This window comes from Onychostruthus taczanowskii, unplaced genomic scaffold, assembly GCF_017590055.1.
Source record: "Onychostruthus taczanowskii isolate IOZ18803 unplaced genomic scaffold, ASM1759005v1 scaffold11, whole genome shotgun sequence".
NCBI lineage: Eukaryota > Metazoa > Chordata > Aves > Passeriformes > Passeridae > Onychostruthus > Onychostruthus taczanowskii.
Window position 1 is genome coordinate 10,492,500 of NW_024497629.1, and position 20,275 is coordinate 10,512,774.

The 20,275-nt window shown below is 38.5% G+C and overlaps 1 protein-coding gene across 3 annotated transcripts in view; it reads right to left on the reverse strand.

Annotated features, from left to right (window-relative positions):
* The window catches only part of RNF144A (ring finger protein 144A), a 58,954-nt gene extending 40,782 nt beyond the window's left edge, over positions 1–18,172 (reverse strand). For all 3 annotated transcript variants that reach the window (XR_005953793.1, XM_041419818.1, XM_041419810.1), the window contains exon 1: positions 18,039–18,172. The gene's annotated coding sequence lies outside the window, so the exon portion shown is untranslated. The remainder of the gene's footprint in view (positions 1–18,038) is intronic.
* Between the last annotated feature and the right edge of the window lie 2,103 nt (positions 18,173–20,275).

The window sequence follows — 20,275 nt, forward strand, 5'->3', positions numbered from 1 at the left end:
TGACACAATTTGGACTAAAGCTCACAATGTATGGCACAACTCAATTCAGAAAAAAAAAATTCTATATATATTGAGTGTGGGTCGTTAAGTGACAACAAAAAGAAAATATCAAACTTTCAGCCCCAAGGCTTAGCCCCATTTTCTAGGATATTCAATAGAGGCTTACTGGTATCACTGTGGTAATTCCACTTTTGCAGAATAACTATACTGCAATAACATATCACTGACACATATTTCTCCTCTTTGTCTTTTGCAAAGCAAGAAAGAATCAAATTAAAATGCCTTTCAAGATGGCTTTCAATAGACCAGCAGACATCAGCTGCCCCATACAGCTGGCATGTAATCCATGCTGAATTCAGCCATGGTGATAACTGAGCAAAATTTGAATTCAGCCTCAAATGGTAGCAGAGCCATTCCTGCTCTTCCCTCTTTGCAAAACACATTTTAATAAAGAAATTTTACATTCATTATGGGGCAAGGAGAGGATACAATGTCACTGGAGCCATTAAAGCAAGGACCAAGAAATTTGCCACCTAGCCTAAAATGGTTTGTACAAAAAGCCTCCGCACCCCACTGGATCACTTCTCCTGGGTGCCCTGTAAAGGAACAGAGAATGAAGCTTTTCAATGCATGGACTAGGTCTTGTTTCATGATCATCCAGTACACTGCTGCGACTAAATAATAAGCTTCTCTGTTTACATCACAACATTTTTAAAAAGCTTAAAAAAATAAAGCATAAAACCAAACAAACTTGTAAGAGAAAATTAGAAAAAACAAACACCTTCTTTCAGAACCAGATCAAAACTCCTACTGTTCCACAACTGTGGCCTCTTATGGCTTCAGATTGTATTCTCATGCTTTCTAGTGATGTGCAATACTTCAGGCAGAACACTTAGTTACCTTGTCTTTCTTGCAATTACTTAAAGAATTTCTAGAGGATCAAGACATTGAAAAATATCTTGATGTGTAATTGTGTTGAATGACAGCACTAGTTACACAAATAGCCAGTAGAAAATTTCACCCCAAGGTTTGGCTATTTACTAGGAAGTCCCAAGAAACAATGCTAGTGAAGGTACAGTTCAACAGACCCCAGCACACTAAATATGTGTAGTTCACTGGAGATTGTGTTGCTTGCCAAACACAGTCCAAACATCAATACTGACAGCAGATACACCAAATCAGACTTAGAGGCACAGAAAATCAGAAGAGAAGCTGGTCATCAGTTCAAACTCCCAATTCTACTGCAGTCAAGGTCAACCTCATTTACGTATTTTTGCTGACTGTGGTCTGCATCTGGTAATACTGAATTTGTAAGATAAATAGTAAGATAGGATGCGATTTTCTGGGACAGCATCCCAAAGCAAACTGGAAGTCAGAAGTATAGGAAATAGCTTTAGTAAGAGTTTGTTCAGTGCAGTCTTGGCATAAATATTTAACAACCTGACTAATGAGTGTTTAATTCTTCTACCACGTGCATGTCCACACTGAAAGGGAATCTCTGCACAAAGAGAGAGAAGGGACTGAAGTCTTCTTACTGTAATAACACAATATATATGAATGTGACTCTTAGACACTCCCAGAGATGTGCATGGAATGAAAAGGAAACCTTCATTATTTTTGAAGAATTAATGAATTAAGTGAACATTAACTGTATTTCTGAACAGTAATCCCTTAGCTTCTGGTCCACCTACACAGACTACATTTTCTAGTGAGAAAAAATGGCTGATAACATCTGGTAAGTCAAGAATAGAATAATTCTTTTTAGGCCTCAAAGAGTTGAAGAAAACAGTGAAGTAAAAATACTGTGAAAACCTCTATGAAAGCAGAAAAAAATGCAACTTTCTTACATAAAAGTCATTCTAGAAATCATAAAACAATATGATTCTTCTTATAGCACACTAGTCAAGTATTTCACAGCCTTGTACATTTAAATTGCAATTGCATCATCAACACTTATGATACATGACTGCCTGTGTGAGAAGAGTGACTAGAAAATAGGGATGAGTAGAAGCCATGTGCAGTACACTTGCTGGTGGGTCTTTTCCACCAAGCAAGACTCAAAATACAGATCTCAGCAGAATCTCAATTTCAGCTTTAGGTCAGGGATGAGTTTAATTTCTAAATTAAGGGCTTCAGTCCCCACTCCTACCAGATAGTTAATCATGTACACTTAAGTCATCTGCCTTAAGGAGTTAACTTAATCTGAATTTATTGACATGATGAAAAGCAGCTCTTTTAGAAATGAAAAGAAGGGACTTAAATGGGACTTAAAATTTGGTCTCAATCTGTCTTTATCAAAATAACTCCAATTAAAGTAATACAGGCTACTAGATGAAATCAGACATCTGCTATAGTACAGTTTTAGTACGGTGTATAAGTATTTATAGATTAAAGAAGTATAGAACACAGACTACATTTCCTCCTATATAGAATCAAACACATCTGCTAGTACAATTGTATTTTTTTTAATATATGAAGTATGTTTCTACACTATACATTCATACCACTAATATTTATAAAAATATGAATCTGTACAAAAACCTACATATTTTTACTTACGTGGAAGAAGCCCACAGATGCCTGAAGTGCAGTCATCTGTAGAAAGGCTACTACACTGCACTCTGGAACTGACACTGCCTACCACTTCTTTTAAGTCAATATTTTTGACTTAGATCCTTCCTCTGCAGCCAAGCTGTGGCTCATTGCACATGATCCCACAGCTATGGGCCATACCCTCAGGACAGCAGGGACTACTCCCCATGATCCAGGTTGGTGACTAAGGGCATTCAGCAACAGTCTGAAGCTTGCATTATTTGCTACCCCTCTGTCAGAGCTAGAACTTGATGCCATTTTTCATTGCTCCTAGGCTTTTCCAAAGATCTTCAAAAGGATCATATGAAAGGAGCCTACATGACATAATTGACCACTTTGCAAATGTTTTGTGTTGGTGGCACCAGTATTTATTATGCAACTGTATCACAGATAAGGTCATTTTAAAGCCACTTGATATAGCAAATTATTACATCCACCCACCCACCCATTGTAGATTTTACAATAACACAAACTGGCAGGCAGACTTCATATCTCTCACTTATCAGCCACCGTTAGTTACTGGCATCTATCACTGCAGTAGCTGTGTCTCCAAGTCTTCATTTCCACAGAACTGCCTGGTAAAGCAGAATCACTCTCTGATAGGTGTCAGTCACACTAACACAAGACTGATTTACATGGATGTTTAGGGATTACTAACTTCAGAGTTTTGATGCCTGCCTTCCTTATGTTCTTAAATTCTGTCAACCTGTCAAATGCCTACCTAAGTCTCCAGACTCATTCATAAATCTGATCCACAACCAACTGCACAAGTCCAGCAGATAGGTATCATCCTTTGAATTCCAGACAATCCCACTAAATCCCATTCTTTATTCCAGCAGTATAACAGGCTGCTGTTTACAGGCATAACTCTTTTCTACATGTACTCAACTTAGAGTAGTGCAGAAAGTCATGTCAGCACACTGTCTATTGTAAATTCTTCAGACCTAGCCTTTAAGCCCCTACACAGACTAACCACCAACTTCAAGCCTCTCCAGGTTTTTATCTTCAAGCTATTCCAAGGCCCAAGCCCAGAAGAGATAAAAGACCACGTATAAAAGCTTTAGAACACTGTCAGCAACTTCAGTCTCCCAGACAAAGCTCATGGGAAACAAGCTCTCACTTTGAGTTAAAACAATTGTTCCAGGGACTTTAGTCCACTCATGAGTAGCCACTATGTTTCTTTGCTTTACCTCCCTGACTGATAAAATCCTGTATTTTAAATACCTATATATGTATCATATATACACACACACATATGCATATGTATATATGTATACAGATATAGCTGTATAAACACATACATATATAAAGATTACATTGAAACATTCCAATGCCAAGAAAAAAAGAAAGAAGGTGTCTTTTCACTGATAAAAGGTATCTAAACAGTAACACTGAGTGCAAAACAAAATAAATCTAGTGGATTGCTTCAGGGGCAAATCACTGCTAGGGCATGTAAAAGAAGAAAAAAAAAAAAAAAAAAACTCCACACCAATTTCTTTGCTAAATACCTGGGTAAATTTTTTTCTTGCTTGTTTTCTAGGGAAATTAGATTATTATATATGGCAACCACCCCATCAAAACTTTGGTTTGATTACTGCACAAACCATGAGCGATTTTAAAGATTAGAACAGCAATGGACAGTTTCTAGATCTATGGATATGAGAACTGCCTATCAAATACATGGATAGGTAGAGAGGAAAAGATACTGCAACAAACACAGAAAGCAAGAAATCGTTAAAACTCCTCCTTCAAAAGAATACTAAAAATAGACATACCATAAGCTGTCCATGCAGAAGTGCCCCAGAGAGCTAGATCTTTGCACATATTCCAAAAAATACAGTCAGTGAATGTGACAGAACCAAAGACTTTCCTGACCTTGCATTTTTCTATGTTTGTCACCAGCACTGGTGCCACTGTGGCTTCTTGTAGCACTGCCAAACAGCAGCAACCTGAAATAAACTGGGTGAGGCTGTTACTCAGATCCTGTAGGGAAGGGTGAAAACATCTCAAAGAAAAAAAGAAAATCACTTAATTTGATCTGAAAGAAACTGTAGATGGGGAAGGGAAAAAGGCACAAGGGAAAGACTGGAAAAGTCAAAGGTAAGAAAAAAGAAATGTAATAAAAAGAAAAATGGTGTACTAAGTAAGACAATTGAAAACATACGAAAGACAGGAGAATTCTTGAGAAAATAGCTGAAGTAAATCAACTTCCCAGCTCGTCCCACAAGTAGCGTACTTTTGTGCAGAGTAGACAACTGAAATGGAATCCCACTGCAATATCACCCAAACATTCAATATTCCCAAAAGATGACATGAACAAAAGGACAGGTGTGTCGCTACTAAAGAACATTGCTCAGAATTCATGTGTCTAATCAATGTTTGCTATCCAAGAGATTATAAAAGCATTGGAGCAGCAGACGACCTCAGGCAAAAGCTGGGAAGCCCTTGCATGATGACATTTCTCAGTACTGGAGTCCTAGATCCTCTGCACACCTCAGAGCCCTCTCAGCAGCCAGAGGCACAAGGCTTAAGATAATTTGAAACAGCAAGATCAAGATGATCCACACTTTAAAAGCCTCCTCATCTCTGCTGGATGGGAAAACTCCATCCTACATAATAAGGGAGAAAAGCCTGGACACTGTAGAACTGGTTTTGCAGCTGGATCTAAAACTGGCATGAGTGCAACACATTTTGGTCTGGAGAGAACAAGCCTGCCTGTCTCATTTTCAGAGTCATGAACCTGTTAGATCCTTATTAGAGACTTCCATAAACTTCACTACAGTGAACCACTGCCTTTAAATACTGGGGCCAATACCAAGGCACCATCTGTGAATTACTGTGTATAGATATAGGTGTATAAAATATAATATACAAAATATATACAAAAGTGAGAGAGGTCACAGGTTAAATCACTAACAGTCAAAATGTTTAAGCTCTGAGTATTTTAGAGAAGGGAACATCAGCTGCACACAGGTCTTAAAGTGAGGCAAGATGAAGCCAACCTAAAGCAGACTGATCTTAAAAGTCAGTTGTAACCTAAGCACAACTGCAAAAGCCCCTCAACGTAATCTGGCAGTCAGAAGTGACTTGAGACCAAATAGTGACCTAGCTTGTAAAGGACACAGTAATGAGAAGGGCACAGACAATTCCACTGCTTTCTAGGAAGCACCTTATTATTTTCCAGAAATTTCTAGAACACCACAAAAACAACTGCTTTGCCATGTCTTTCCTCCCATCCCTTATATTTCCCCATGTTTTTATTTTCTCTTCCCCAACTCTTTTCCCCTCCATCCCCTTTCTTGTTTCCTCCTATTCTTTCCCTCCTCTCTGCTTACAAGAATTGATGAATTAAGGCATTCTGGGCTGTCTCCACATAAGCAATAAATCAGTAAGGAGTAGTTTGCAGCTTTGACACACCACAAGCTTTTTCCTTCTCCACAGTTGACTCTCCCAGAAAAGTAAGAGTTATGTTTACACAAAGTCCAAATAACACCAAGTTTGAGCTCTGTAAGAGATTTCTTCCTGGGGGAATAGAGAAAAAGTCTTAGAAGCTTCAAGCTAGAAACCACATTTAAAGCTATGCAAAGTTATTGTGAAACTGAAAATATGAGCAAGGGGAATGGAGCCCTAGTTCTGACTAAGACACTTGGACCACCTCTCAAAAGGAAATCAAAACTCTTACTTGCAATTGCAACTATAACAAAATGCATGCTTGAGGCATGCTGTATTTCCATTGTGCTTCACAAGTCTCAGATGAGGAACAGAGTATCTAGGATTGAAAAACCCACCACAAACCCTCTCAAGGTGTCACTGGCATACTAAGAGTGGAGCTCAGGTTTGAACAACAGCTCCTGCACTAGCTGTAAGACAGCACATATCTAAGCACCATCCCTTCCTGTGCTAGATTTGAAATACAAAGCAGATATGCTGCTGGCTGAAAGCCGCATTCAGAGCGGGGTGAAGTATGGTTAACTTCCCTGTAGCTCTTCGTTCTTTTGACTCCATAACAATCACAAAATTCCAGGTAAGCAGGTATTGGTAAGAGACAGTATCTTTCATAGTTCTCAGTATGGACAAGTTCCTGGTCTCATGTCCCACATCTACCCCGCAGAGATTAGAGTAAAGGTTTCCCTTGCTCTGAAGGGTTATCTTCCATAAACAGTATTAAGAGGAAGAACCAAGAGAGCACATTTAATCAATAGGAGTAGAAAGAATGTATTGCCAAAACACAGGAAAAGAGAAAGATTCTTCATAGAGTAAATCTTTACAGATGTGTTTTATGCACTCATTACAATCACAAGGAAAGTCACTTTTACTCTTTCCAAAACTATTCCTAAAACCAGCAGCTCTAGTGAGAAGTCAGACAGCTTCTCTCCCAAACCACCAGATTGTGCCATACCATTTCACCCTGTGAATTAGATGACATGGTATACACACTTATTCACCATGCTGGTGTGACTAAGCACAAGGAAAACTTAGGATGGGATTTAGACTGCCTGAGATAGTTATGCTGCTGCTGGTGCCTAAAGAAGCAGATTTTCCATTCACCATGCTGGTGTGACACACAGGACTAAGCACAAGGAAAACTTAGGATGGGATTTAGACTACCTGAGATAGTTATGCTGCTGCTGGTGCCTAAAGAAGCAGATTTTCAGATAACTGCCTACACTACTTATTCAGAGAGAGGAAGGAAAGTGATCCTGAAGACCTTCAGACAAAGACAGTGTTTCTAATACCAGGCACCTCAGTCAAGAGGAAAAAACCCACCCAAACAGGAAAAAAAAAACCCCAAATGACCACACATGTTTCTGTAAAAATTCTGTCCCCTAATAATAAACCAAATGGCTTGAGCTATGAAGTGGTCTGAATTATATCAGTACATATACCTGCCCCACCCCCCTCACTGAAAAAACTGATACAGCCTGTTCAGTACATCCTGCAGACGGGATCTAGTCTCTTCAACATTAGCTGCTACTCACTGTTTTTCTTACTAGTAGTCCTAAATTTGAAAACAGATAAGAGAACAAAATATTTTTATCATTATTCATATCTGATGCTTTACATGATAAAAATTACAATTATCAGCTAGGACATTTTACAACAAATCTCTGGCCTGACACTTGATGACTCTGGATTCAAATATCTCTTTTTGCACTGTTCAAATCCAATTGATTATTCCTCAGCATCCCCCTAGAAATTTTGTCTTTTTATCCGCTGTTGTTCTAATTTCCTCCTGCTCGACGGAGCCTGCCCTCTTCCCATCACATCATCTGTAGCACAATCCAGTTCTTCACTCTCACTGTCCTACTAGGCAACTGCTTACTCTTTTCCTCTCTGGTAAAGGGGCATTTTGCCTCTAAGCACAGTGTTACAAAATGTAATTATATTTTGGTCTATGTTAACATCTCAGCCATGTTAGCTTGATGAATAAAGTGGTGTTTGTTTTCAAGTTTCATCTAGCACATCCAGAATTCCATGTTCCAACTATGTGTCTCCATGTCTTTGTATGACAGCCAGCACATGCCTGTGCAGAGATACGCACAGATATGTCACTCACACAGGCCAGGGAACACACAGGCCAGATGTTAATATACAACAGCACTTGGATTAGGGACAGATGCTTAGTTTTTCTCTCTCTTCTAAGTGATGGTCTGGTCAAGTCATTAAGCACAGGCCTTGCAAGACCTTCGAAAAATACATTCAAGGGAAAGTTCTTATGTCAGTGTGAACCACTAAGTTTGCATGCACAAAAAAAAAAAAAAAAAAATCTGATGATCAGAACCTGAGTTATAAGGAACAACTGATAACCTCTTCTGTCCCAAACCTACTGCATAACTGAACAGCTCATGCAGCTTAGTCACACAGACAGTTCAGATGGTACCTACCACACTACATGGGCTGAGCAGAGGATGGGGGATGAGTATTACATTAGCTGCCTGAGTACATGTTTTCCTGCACTTCTCCCTCTGCAGAGAATTAGCATGTAACAGTACTCTCAGGGGTATAATATATTAGTCTCAACATCAGCCCCAGCTCTAATTCTTCACAGTACTATTACAGTTGCACAGTAATGCTTCCAGCTTTGTTGCTGTTTTTTCCTCCCTCCCTATCTCAAACATTTGCAGTACAACACACATATATAACCCTTGTTGACTGCAGAAAGCAGCAGCACATGGCAGAGACTGTGCCTAACGCCTCTGCAACCACACAGGCAGAGACAGCAAAACCAAAGCCTGAAGTACTGAGGCACGTAGAGATAACTGAAAACATACCAGGGAAGAGAAAAAGAGCACCACAGTGATGGACACTCCTTCAGGATTCCTCTTTTCTAGGTAACAAATGCAGTAAATTATAGACCTCTTGATTTTGAGAACACATGCAGAGAAATTCCTTTGGGAAATATCCTCTTGGTACACTTGAGGACAGCTCAAAAGTCTATAGGTGTTAGTCTCTGGTTTATTACTTCTAGTTTACATTTAGTTTCTCCTGTTACCCATGAATAATTGTAGCAAATTAAGATTAAAAATTAAATTCTGGCACTTGAACTATAATTTTCTTACTCATTTACAACAAAATGTTAAGAACAAGCTTCCAAAAGTTCTACAGTGGCAAATCACTTTCTTTACTGATTAACGCATTTAGTAAAGGTAAGAGGCAGTAGGCAGAAACTGATGCACAGAAGGTTCCATCTGAATATGAGAAAGAACTTCTCTACTGTGGAGGTAACTGCACAGGAACAGGTTTCCCAGAGAAACCTGGAGAAATTCAGTAACTGTCTGAACACAAACCTGTGCTGTGTGCTGCAGGATGACCCTGCGTGACCAGAGAGGTAGGACTGGATGATCTACTGTGGTCCCTTCCAGCCTGACCCACTCTTGTTTCAACCTTTGGGATTTCAAACCTTTACTATTATGGAAGACCTGGCTTTTGAGTCTGAACAAACAGAAGAGATGTCAAAAGTTATTTGAGGAATATACCAATAGAATAAGCTATCAAAAACATCATTTAAATAAAGCTTTTCTAACACAGAGTTAGCAAAATCAATTTGAATTGCAATAAAAATATAAATAAAAAAGGATGCTGCCTTACTGTAGCATAGCACTACATAGCACTCTATTGCTATGAAGAGAAAGCTGAAGGTACTTAAGTCAATCCTTACATCTTCTACATACTCCCATAATTCATCCTGTTAAAGAGGGAACACCTCAGGTACCAATGGTGCAGGCATTAATACCTAGTGCACCAGAGCACTTAACTGTGCTGTAGATTTGGTATGCAGTGAATGTGACAGCCTACTCAAGAGAGGAATTGCCTGCTACCATTTTGCATCATCTCCTAGCGCGCCTAGACCATACTAACCCCTTCCCCAAATTAACACAAGTGTTGCAACTGATAGTCCTGGTGTTCAGGATACACCCCATGCTGAACATCCACTGGAGCACTTTCGGGTTTTTTATCTGTACAAACCACCCACATCCTGCTCAATCTGTAACTTTTACATGCTCATGCACATGGGCAGGAAGGATGCTGAAACACAGCCCTCACTGCACATCTTGTGGGTCACAGTGCTGACCAGAGAGTAGAAAGCACTCTGGGCACACAGATGGAAAACACCTACTTACTCTTCAGTTTCCCAGCAGAGAGATCTAGTTCGTTGCATAAAGCAACTGAAATTTGCATAGACTTATTCTGGCAAGGAGAAAAGCATTTTTAGGGCAGTTTAAGCTTGTGGCTATTATTCTAGGAGTTTATATAGAAAAACTTTAAAAACAAAAAGTCAAAGAGCTTTTTAAGTGAGTCCTGATGGTTTTCAGAAGAAGTGAAAATTATTATAAGTAATTTTATTTCCTAAAGAAGGAAATAAAATAAAGCAGTGATACTTATATTTAAAGCATTTACATACACGAAATTTTCCCTAAGCCACTTCATAAAATGAGCTTCTTCCACAGGTAAAAATGATCAGCCTATGTTCATTACCAAAAAGGTAACTAAAAAGGTAAGTAAAGCTTGTCCCACAAAAACAATATCCAGGAAAAGGTTAAGAGTTCTTTGAAAACATGCTTCTCCTTATGTAAAATAACTATGTCAAGCCTTTACCTTGGACATTGGTTATGTCTGCAAAAAACTTTCAGGACCTCAGAACAGTCCCAAACAGTTTACTAACAGAAATCAACTGCAAATTCCTCTGTGGCGAAAAGATCCTCTTATGTTTGTATGGTGCACACTGCAGTGGGCCAGAGGTTAGAGAAGTTTACATCAATACAAACAAGCTCTAAGACAATTCAACTAATATTAGTAGCCTTGGTACTAAATCCTCCGCCTCAGAAAACATGAGAAGCTAAGTTTGGTGAGCAACCATCTTCTGCAGAGCCATTTGGGCATCAGGAAGTATTCTGATACAGTACTTGTCTGAGCAGCTCTGATTCCTGTAGCTTCCATCCCTTTGTATGTAGCCAAAAAAAAGCAGACCAATCAAGTCAAGTTAACACTGAAATAAGGAATAAATAAAAAAAAAAACACCTTTTTTTTTCTTAAAAAGTATGACTAAAAGACTGAATTTAAAAATGGTAGGCAAAGATACTCTACACTTCCCAGAGGTCAAGTGTACATTTCAGATAGTAGGAAACTTTCCAAGTTCAACTCATGCTTTCCCAAACCAAACAAGACACAAACCACAGAAGCCTGCCCTCTTTCCAGCTGCTGGGAAGATCACAGATGAGGTTGGGACCATAATGAACAACCAAGTAACATGGCACACACACCACCACCCACCTCTTCAAACATACTTCTCTATTTAAAGGGAATCCACTGTACTAAAAACAATATTTATTTTTTAAGTTCTTCAGTTGTTACTTTTTCCTATTTACTTTAATGGTCAAAGTGTTTTATGTTGAGGACATTGTGAAAAAACAGCCAGAGGTCTGACATACTGGTTTAAAATAGGCATTTAGAAAGGAATTGCTGAAGAAGCTCTAAACCAAACAGCATGGATTACAACCCACTGTTTAAAATTAGGTTTTGTGGTTGGTTTTTAGATATTCCTAGTAACAAACTCAATCTGACTGCTCTTTCTTGGCTGAAGTTATTGCACCTAGCAATCTAGGAGGCCAATAACAGAAATTTTCTTTTAAATATGGCTATTAATGATCCTAAATATAGTCTACCACATGACTGACCTGTGTAACAGGCCTTACTTAAGTCATTCTCTAGGTTTTGATGTGTTTGGGTTTTTTTTACCAAAGACGGTAAATGCTTGACTAGGACTTAAAAATTTGACATGTTATTGGGACTAAATAGTATGTCAATATTAAAACTATGCATTAAAAAAAAAAAAAAAGCTTTCAGGAAGGAACTAACCTGGAATGTGTTGCATGTTTAATGACAAGAGCCTACCACCAAAGAACAATTGTTCTTTGAAGAGAACAACTGTTAAACTATCAAAGGTATCCCACATTTATTTTCTGAAATCCTTGGGTAAATCCTGCATTGTCTTCTAGCAGACTATTTTGTCCTAGTTAATTGGCAAAGGCAGCCCTTGAGTTTCTTTCCAGCAGGAAACCAATAAATAGATGCAAGAGCAAAGCAGTGCTACTTTAAAAAAACAAACAAGAGGGAAGAGCACAGGAGCTGGCTGCTGCTTCTCCAAGAGAGCTGGAACAAGCCATTCCTTTAAAAAGGGGAGACACAAAGCAGTGCATCTCCTTTATACTGGTGAGCACAGATGGGAGCAAGAGCATTGCAACTTGAACCAAGGTGCTTGGTGGGCTTCAGAACTCACTACGCTGGGAAAGGCTAGAGCAGAGCAGTGCAGGAAGACCCTATAATGTAACAGAATAAATTCAGGGTTTTTTTCAGCCACATCAAACTCTGTTCTAGATGGAGAATAGGAAGGACTTAGCATCAGACATAGGGGATCAGCTGTAAGCCAAGGCAGCACTACATAAACTCTAAACCCATGAAGTCTAACAGCTAAAGTATTGCAGTTAAGTTAACGGGGAGTTTGGGAATATGACTGACAAAACAACTAGGTCAGTAACAACCAGCACATTCATAATCTATCTGTAGTTGAAAAGAACAAAAAACCCCAAACCCCACTAAAGAAAGCCCATGGGAGACAGTGAAAATGAGAAGGATATGTAGATCAGGAGTCATCCAAATATTATATTTAAAACATATAAAGTAAAAGCTGAACACATGGGGCTTCTAAACATGTGGTTGTTGGAAATTAATAGAAGTAACCAACTGTTTGCAAAAATAGCTAATAAAGATTTAAGGAGTATAAAAAAAATTGAAGCACTATAAAAGGAACAAATTTTGGACACAGACAAATGGCACTAGAGTAAGAATTCAGAGTGCTGGGCAGAGACCCCTTCACCCACGTATTGAACAGCAATACAGCCTCTCATACTTGGGCACAACACTTCAATACTGAGCAACAAACTGAGCTTAACTTCTAACCACAGATCTGAATCACCTGAGCTGGCTTGAAGAGGATGCTACAATACCTGCTAGTGACCTGAAATAACCAGGAGGTCTGGGTTCTTGCAAAGACAGCAGTGGTCAGAGAGTTAGCAGATGGAAAAAGCAGGCAAAGTGGTATGCAGTGCATAAGACAATATAATTATCCTGTGACACAGACAATTTGTGCTCTCTCCTGCCTTCCCCACTAACACTCAAAATGAAATGTTTTCTTCTGTGGAGACTGGTTTTGCTGTTTGGTTAAAGAAAGCAGTGTTGAAAAGTAGCTGTTGAGCTTGGAACAGAAAGCACTGAGGTTTGAGAGGGCTCCCAAGTGCTTGGAGAAGTTCTTTCCATATCCCCTGAGAAAACCAGCTTGCTTGTGCAGCTCAGCTTATGCCTGACAGACCAGCCACCAATCTGCTTCCTCCCCAGGCCTGAACTCAAGGCTTTACAGAAATGGCAACCAGCACCTCAGTTTATAACAGAAACATTAAAAGCACTGCTGAATAATATGGCAAGCTGTAAAATCAGCCTTTTACCATGACAGAAAAGGAAAGGGATGAAGTGGACAGTTTCCCTCCCTGAGATCCAGATCTCTCCAGCAGTTTCATTCCCATTGGCAGTTCTTATTCTGCAGTGTTACTTCAAGCCAACCAGCAAATTTTATAGAAAAGTGAAACTGGATTGAGACATGCAAAATGCAAGCCAGAAGAAAGCAGAAAGAGCTGAATTTGTAAATGCTAGGAATAGGAGGAAGATTTAGTAATACTGACATGACACATAACACAAAAAGAGCTATCAACTCTTGTTAGGATCAATACCTTACCAGGAGAAAGGAAAACTGATCAGAGAAAATCAGAGGCTCCACTGTAATGACTGAATCTAGGAGCAATAAAATTTTTCAAGTACTGCTTTAATGGAGTTGTGTACATTGCATTCAAAAAAAAAAAAAAAAAAAAAAAAAAAGAAAAAGTGGAAGAAAGCTTGTGAAAGCTTAGGAGCTGACTGTTACACAGCAACGAGATTCTTTTGCACAAGACAAAAAAATGCTGCAAGGTGTGCAGAGGTTACTTAACTTTATAAAGGTCAAAATGCACAATAGCAGACAAGTATCTTGACTTGTGCCTCTTTTCCCGCTTCATACACTGCCAGTACATTCCAGCACATTTAATACTTTGTACATCTGCAGTAGTCAGTGTCCTCTATTTCCTTTCTCACACACTGAACTGGAGAAAATTAACCATCCACAACATCACTAACTCTTGCAATCCCCTCGTAACAGAAAGGTGATCAATTTTACAGAACCTGGAATAAACTACAAAAAGCCAATGCCACATATACATAGCATCCATGTAAAAAGTAAACATTCACAGCCAGACTTAGTTCTATAAACTTCAAAAGAGGTGGGAAATAACTCCTAATCAGGTTTTGGCATATGGTACAATCCCAAAATGTTCCTATGCTAGAAGCTAATGTTGGTTTTAAATACCTGCCTACAACAACAAAATGACAAAAATATAGGGGAAAAAACCCTCCAACATTTGAAACAAAGCCTCAGAAATGCAATCTACAGCTATTAATTTCAATAGGATGCTAAGTTCTTCTGCAGCACTAGAGGAGCATTCAAAACTAAGTATTAAAAGCAATGAAAGCTGAGAAGGCCATGCCTGGTCAGAACCACTTCCACGTCAATCAGAGCTAGCCACAGACCAAACACATAAACAACCAGGTAAACAAAGGAACACAGAATGATTAAGAATGAGCAGAGAATTTACTTTTAAAAATTTTGCATACTAATAAATATTTCCCACCTTCAAACCCTTCTTTATTAGTGGAGAAGTTTCTTTGTGACTAAGGCAAATAAATACATTTAGCTTTTCATCTTGTTTCATTAAGCATAATTAAAAATAAAATTTTATTTTGTGGCTGACATCACAGAATGAGTTTGCCACCTCCACAATTCTTTATGTCACAGGCTGAAAAAAACACTTTGACTTTTGTAGACAGATATTTACATCTTTATCAAATTTTATTTTAGTTACCAGTTTCCTGTGTTGGACTGAGCCAAGTTGTCTCTTTGGCTACTGCTATAAGACACAAAATAATAATGATGATTATGATAAGAATTCAAATTATTACTATATCACTAGATCTTGATCACACACTTGTCACTAAATTATGGTACAATGATTCAGTTTATATAGGTCTCAACTGCCATTAAGGTTACAGACAGCCACCTATAAAACATCTTTATCTGAAGCAAAGCCAAAATATTTTGTTTCCCTCCACAGTGAAATGAAACATATAACTATTTTAAGGTTATAAACAATGGAACAGAAATTATCAACTCTAATAGAAAATCTGACAATTTCAAGCCAACACTAGATCATTAGAGAAGAATTTTGCATTTTACTGGCAAACTCTGACTTTCCCCATCTGCTCCCTTCTCTCCCTATTAATGAGCAGGAGCAAGCTTTGAAAGCATGTCTAAAGAAGACCTGTCTAAAGAAGATGACAAGAGCACAAGCCTCTTTAGATGCTAGGAAAGATCAGTGAGCTGCTCCCCTGTGTTCACTATCACACAGACAGGAGTGGCAGGATCTTGCCTGCCAGACGAGGAAAATCAGAGGGCAATGCTTCTCTGCTTTGTATTAATCATTTGAGCTATGTATGGTATGTTCTTGTTCTTTACACAAATACCTCATGATCATCTGTATGCCACAAATATTTTCCAATACAGATCTCTGCCAGGACATGCTCCATTTCAGTAATCCCTTAGAGCCATTTCAGTGAAATAGGGTTGGTAGGCAGCAGAAAGATTCAAGAACTCAAGGCACATTTTAATCATGTACGTTCACAAGAAGTCAGAGCTGGCCTCACACTGATTGAAGGCCAGGAAAGATCATACCAGTTCACAGTTTGACTTTTGCCAGAACATATCACACTCAACTTATGTTTCCACATGTTTAAGAAAATGAAAAAAAGACTGACCAGTTACGCATGCTCTTCCACGACAATGGACACAGCTCCTGAGAGTACATTACATGTGTTTTTTCTCTCATGTTTCAGAAAATGGGATATGGTGCCTGGAGAAGTTTGAGGATCTTTAGAGGTACCTCAGCAGAAAACTAAACAAAAGCAAGGTGAGAACAGAACCAGCTGCACTGATGAAAGAACACAGTGGTGAACCGGTTCATTCACCACTGAATGGTGAAGGAAGGGAGAGAGAGAAGCTGAGGGACCTTGGCTCATGTAGCTTCCCACAAGGAGATCACTCTCTGATCACTCCCTGAATACCCATGATGCAGGGTAAAGTACATCACTAAGTGGGAGAGGAACTATTTCAAGAAATTATTGACCCCAAGAACAGACATGTATTTCTTGAAGAAGTGAAGAAACTTGCCATTTCTCACTTCTTATAAGGATTTTCTTCACATTTCTAAGTATCAGGAATCAATGATATGTTTCTAGCATAGTTTTCTAAAAATAAGAAAAATGCTGATTACTTGTAAGCTGAAAGTTTATAGAAGGAATTAACTATAGCACTGTGAGGGACGAAAAAAATCATCTTTTTTTTAAGCAAGGGATATGAAAGACAGTAGCAGACATCCTGGTTTCAAAATAAATGTTATCTCTCTTCTTCCCCCCTCCCATTTAGATTTTCTGCTTGTAAAAAAGATGCGCAAATATAGACCTTTCCACTTAGTACTAAAAAGCGGAGCAGAAAAAAACTAGATGAAAAATATTTAAACTAGCTATATAATTAATACTTCTTTATATTAAGATATGTTACTCAAGCAGAGCATACAGACTGTTACATTAAACCTTCAATACTTAAATATAAGCCAATATGATTATATTTTCACAATAGGTTCTTCCTGTAGTCAAAAGGAGTCAAGTAAGAACAACATTACACTTTGATAACTAAGCCAAGAACATGAGTTTCAAAGAAAAGGAGGGAAAAATATTTGTACGATTTGCTAGTCCATAAGTATGACTTTTTAGTACTATTTCCAGAAAATGAATGTGTGCAAAAGCGGCATTGCTTGAAAAATGGAAAGCTACCAACAGCGAGTCACAAGCTCAAGCAAATGAAAAAAAATTTAAAAATGCCATTAGTTCTGCATATAGCCATATATTAGAGCAAGCATAATGCAGAACTTGCAGCTGTAGTGATATTCGCAGGATGACCTTTTCCAAACCACAGAGAAACAGGTTTTCATTATTTAAACACAAGTTCTGCTGCCTTCTAAAAGATCTGAAACTAAATATGTGCTATGTTTTTTGTTTGACTGGAGATACATTTACCAATTATACCAATAATTTGCTATAGAGTACATATAGAACTGTAGCTATCTCAAAAAGGAAATCACTTTATTATCTCTCTCCCTTATTTGTAGTATGAAGTGTGTGGGACATATGGAATATACAGGAAATGGAACTATTAACTCAAAAACCATATATGAAAGCACAACAGGCTCTGTTATAGAGATGAAGATATATTTTTATACGTGTTTTATACATGTGCATATATATACACACATATATATGCTATGTAGAGATTTAAAAATGAAAGCCTAGAGAGCTCATTTTAGGTGGTACTATTAAACTGTGCTTTGAGGATTACTATCAAACAAGTCTCTGTGACTTGGATTTTGCTAGGAAGCTAATTAGAATGCAAATTTGGTTGTTTGCCTACATTTCTTTGGTAAATGAACCAACCCTTTTCATGGTAGAGCTCCATAATTAAAAGCAAACTTTGACAAATTCCCTCCTCTTATACCACCCCAGGCTATGTGGCTTCCACTTTTATGGGGAACCACAAGAGCAATTCCAAAGACTGTAAAACTCATCTCTCAGGCATATTTTTCCCTTCCCACAGCTTCTGTTGGCATAAGAGTCCTATGAAAGCACAGCTGCACTGAAAATTGCATCTGCCTGTGCCCCAGCCAAGTGCTATCAAGATGGTCAAGGCAAACACCTACCACAACAATCTCTCCTTTGTCAGTCACAGGGAACCCATGAGAAAGCACCAACCAGTCTACAATTTTGGTAGTGTTAGACAAGCCTGAAAGACAAAAGATAAGGGTCACACTTTATTTCAACTGAGCATATAAAACCAGAACTGAGAGTTCCATTTTGCCAAGCAGCTTTTAAAATTGTGTGATAGCACAGTCTTAGCAGACAAAATTTTGTGGTGGACTTGGCAGTGATGGGTTAACAGCTGGACTTGATGATCTTAGAGGTCTTTTTCAACTAAACAATTGTATGATTCTATGAATTCAGAAAACAGCAACTGCCAGGAGTCCTACTTTCACTGCAAGCTTTTTCCCATTTTTCAGATTTATCTAATAGTGTTTTTCCTCAGAAAAACTATTAGCTGAGTTCCTTTCCAACAAATACTCGTAACATTTATTTATTCAAACTGAGTATGTAGATTTTAAACATAAAACCTGTATTTTGTTATCAAATATAAAAAAGCTTGGAATAAGTTTATAGCCAAACACAGAAAATTCTCATCTTCCTTATTCATAAGTTTTTAACAACATGTTATTTAAAATTATTTGTAATTATTGAAGTATGCCTTAATATTTGAAACTCCTAAAAATAAGTATTTTTACATTCTCATTCTGCAACATTCTCATCCTCCACTGATTTCCATTTAGAGGGAGATGTGATATGGGAAAAATATCTACCATACTTCTAGAAAAAACAAACAGTAATTACTGTTACTCAGGCAACCAATGCTTGAAAAAAGCTCAGATACATGTACTCCAAAATTCTAGGCTACTGATCAGTTATTCAGCCAACAGCTCTGTCACCAAAACAAGGTTCCCCCAGCACTTCTTCTACATCCTCCGCACTTGAACCTTCCCCTCCTGCTTCTTTGAAACAAATCTTGCTTGAAAATTAGGAAAACTGACAAAAATTGTTATTGCCCTCTTCCTAAATTATCTTGACATTTCAGGAGGAAAATAAAAATTTACTTTCATTATGGCTTATCTACTTGTAAAATAAGAAAATTATTTCCTGTACCTTGGGGTCAGAAGGTCCATGGGATGTATTAGATTGTTAACCCGAACACCACGAATTATTACACATTTTCCAAGTACCCTGACAGCAAGATAAGTAGCTTTTACATGGATAACAAATACTGCCTAGGCATACAACCTGCCTCAGGCTGGAAACCTCGAGAGATTCACCACTTTCTCTAGTGGCAGGAAGGGCAATTTGCTGGTTTGAAGAGCTACAGCTGTTCACCTTTCCATGTAGCTCTTCAGACAGTGTTTCTAGTTATGTTTGTCAGACTCTAAATGGGAGGAGGAAAATAAATTTAAAAAGGAAAGAATTGAGTACAACACACTTTCTTGTCAAGGCAGCTAAGGTGCTCAGTCTCTTATACAGTCAGGGTAAGGTTAGTGCTTAAGTTGCTTTCAAACTCATTTCCTAAAGCTCTACCACAGATGCTTTTCATCTCTTCTGCCAGCTCTCTTTCTTTTTAGCACACAACTTGTCCTGGGCCAACACTCTCAGTCACTGCATCAGCTTCATCTGACCTATGCATCTCCTAATCTTTCTTCCTCTTAAAACCTTGCCCTTGCCAGGACCTCGCTCAGCACTTCACTAACCGCTCTACCAGCGCTGCCTTCCTGGGGCCCTCTCTCCCACTTCTATCTTGCAAAGGAGGGAGGCATCCTGAGTAAACAAGCAGCTCATTTATCAGCAGTGTTTGTCACCCCTCCTGTTTGCTCCTGGGCAATTTCTTCCAACCACAAAAATTCAGTTTACCCTCTCTACAGAAGGACCTCACAGATTTACCTCCTCCTCCAAGTCTCTCTCTCCCCCCTCACCCAAACTGGAAATTTCAACCCTTCTCTCTGACATTTCCTCGGAGTTATCCAGCTATTAGGTTAAGCTCTACACAGATGGACAAACCAATTATCTCCCCTCCCAAGACTTTCCCAAGAGGCCCTTCTTAAATAGCCAGAATCCTGCCAGTCCCCCAGCCTGCAGGCTGATCATTACATTCAACATGAAGCTGAATGTCTAAATCCTGTAGAAAGAACATGCATACAATGTACATAAAATGCAGTCTTTTTTCTGATCTCTTAGACAAATAAAATGGTTATCCTGGTTTATAGAATCGTGTCCTTTTATCCTGAAAGATCTTCCTCCTTTTCTCAGGCTTCAACCAAATGAATCCAAGTTCAAGAATTTCTGA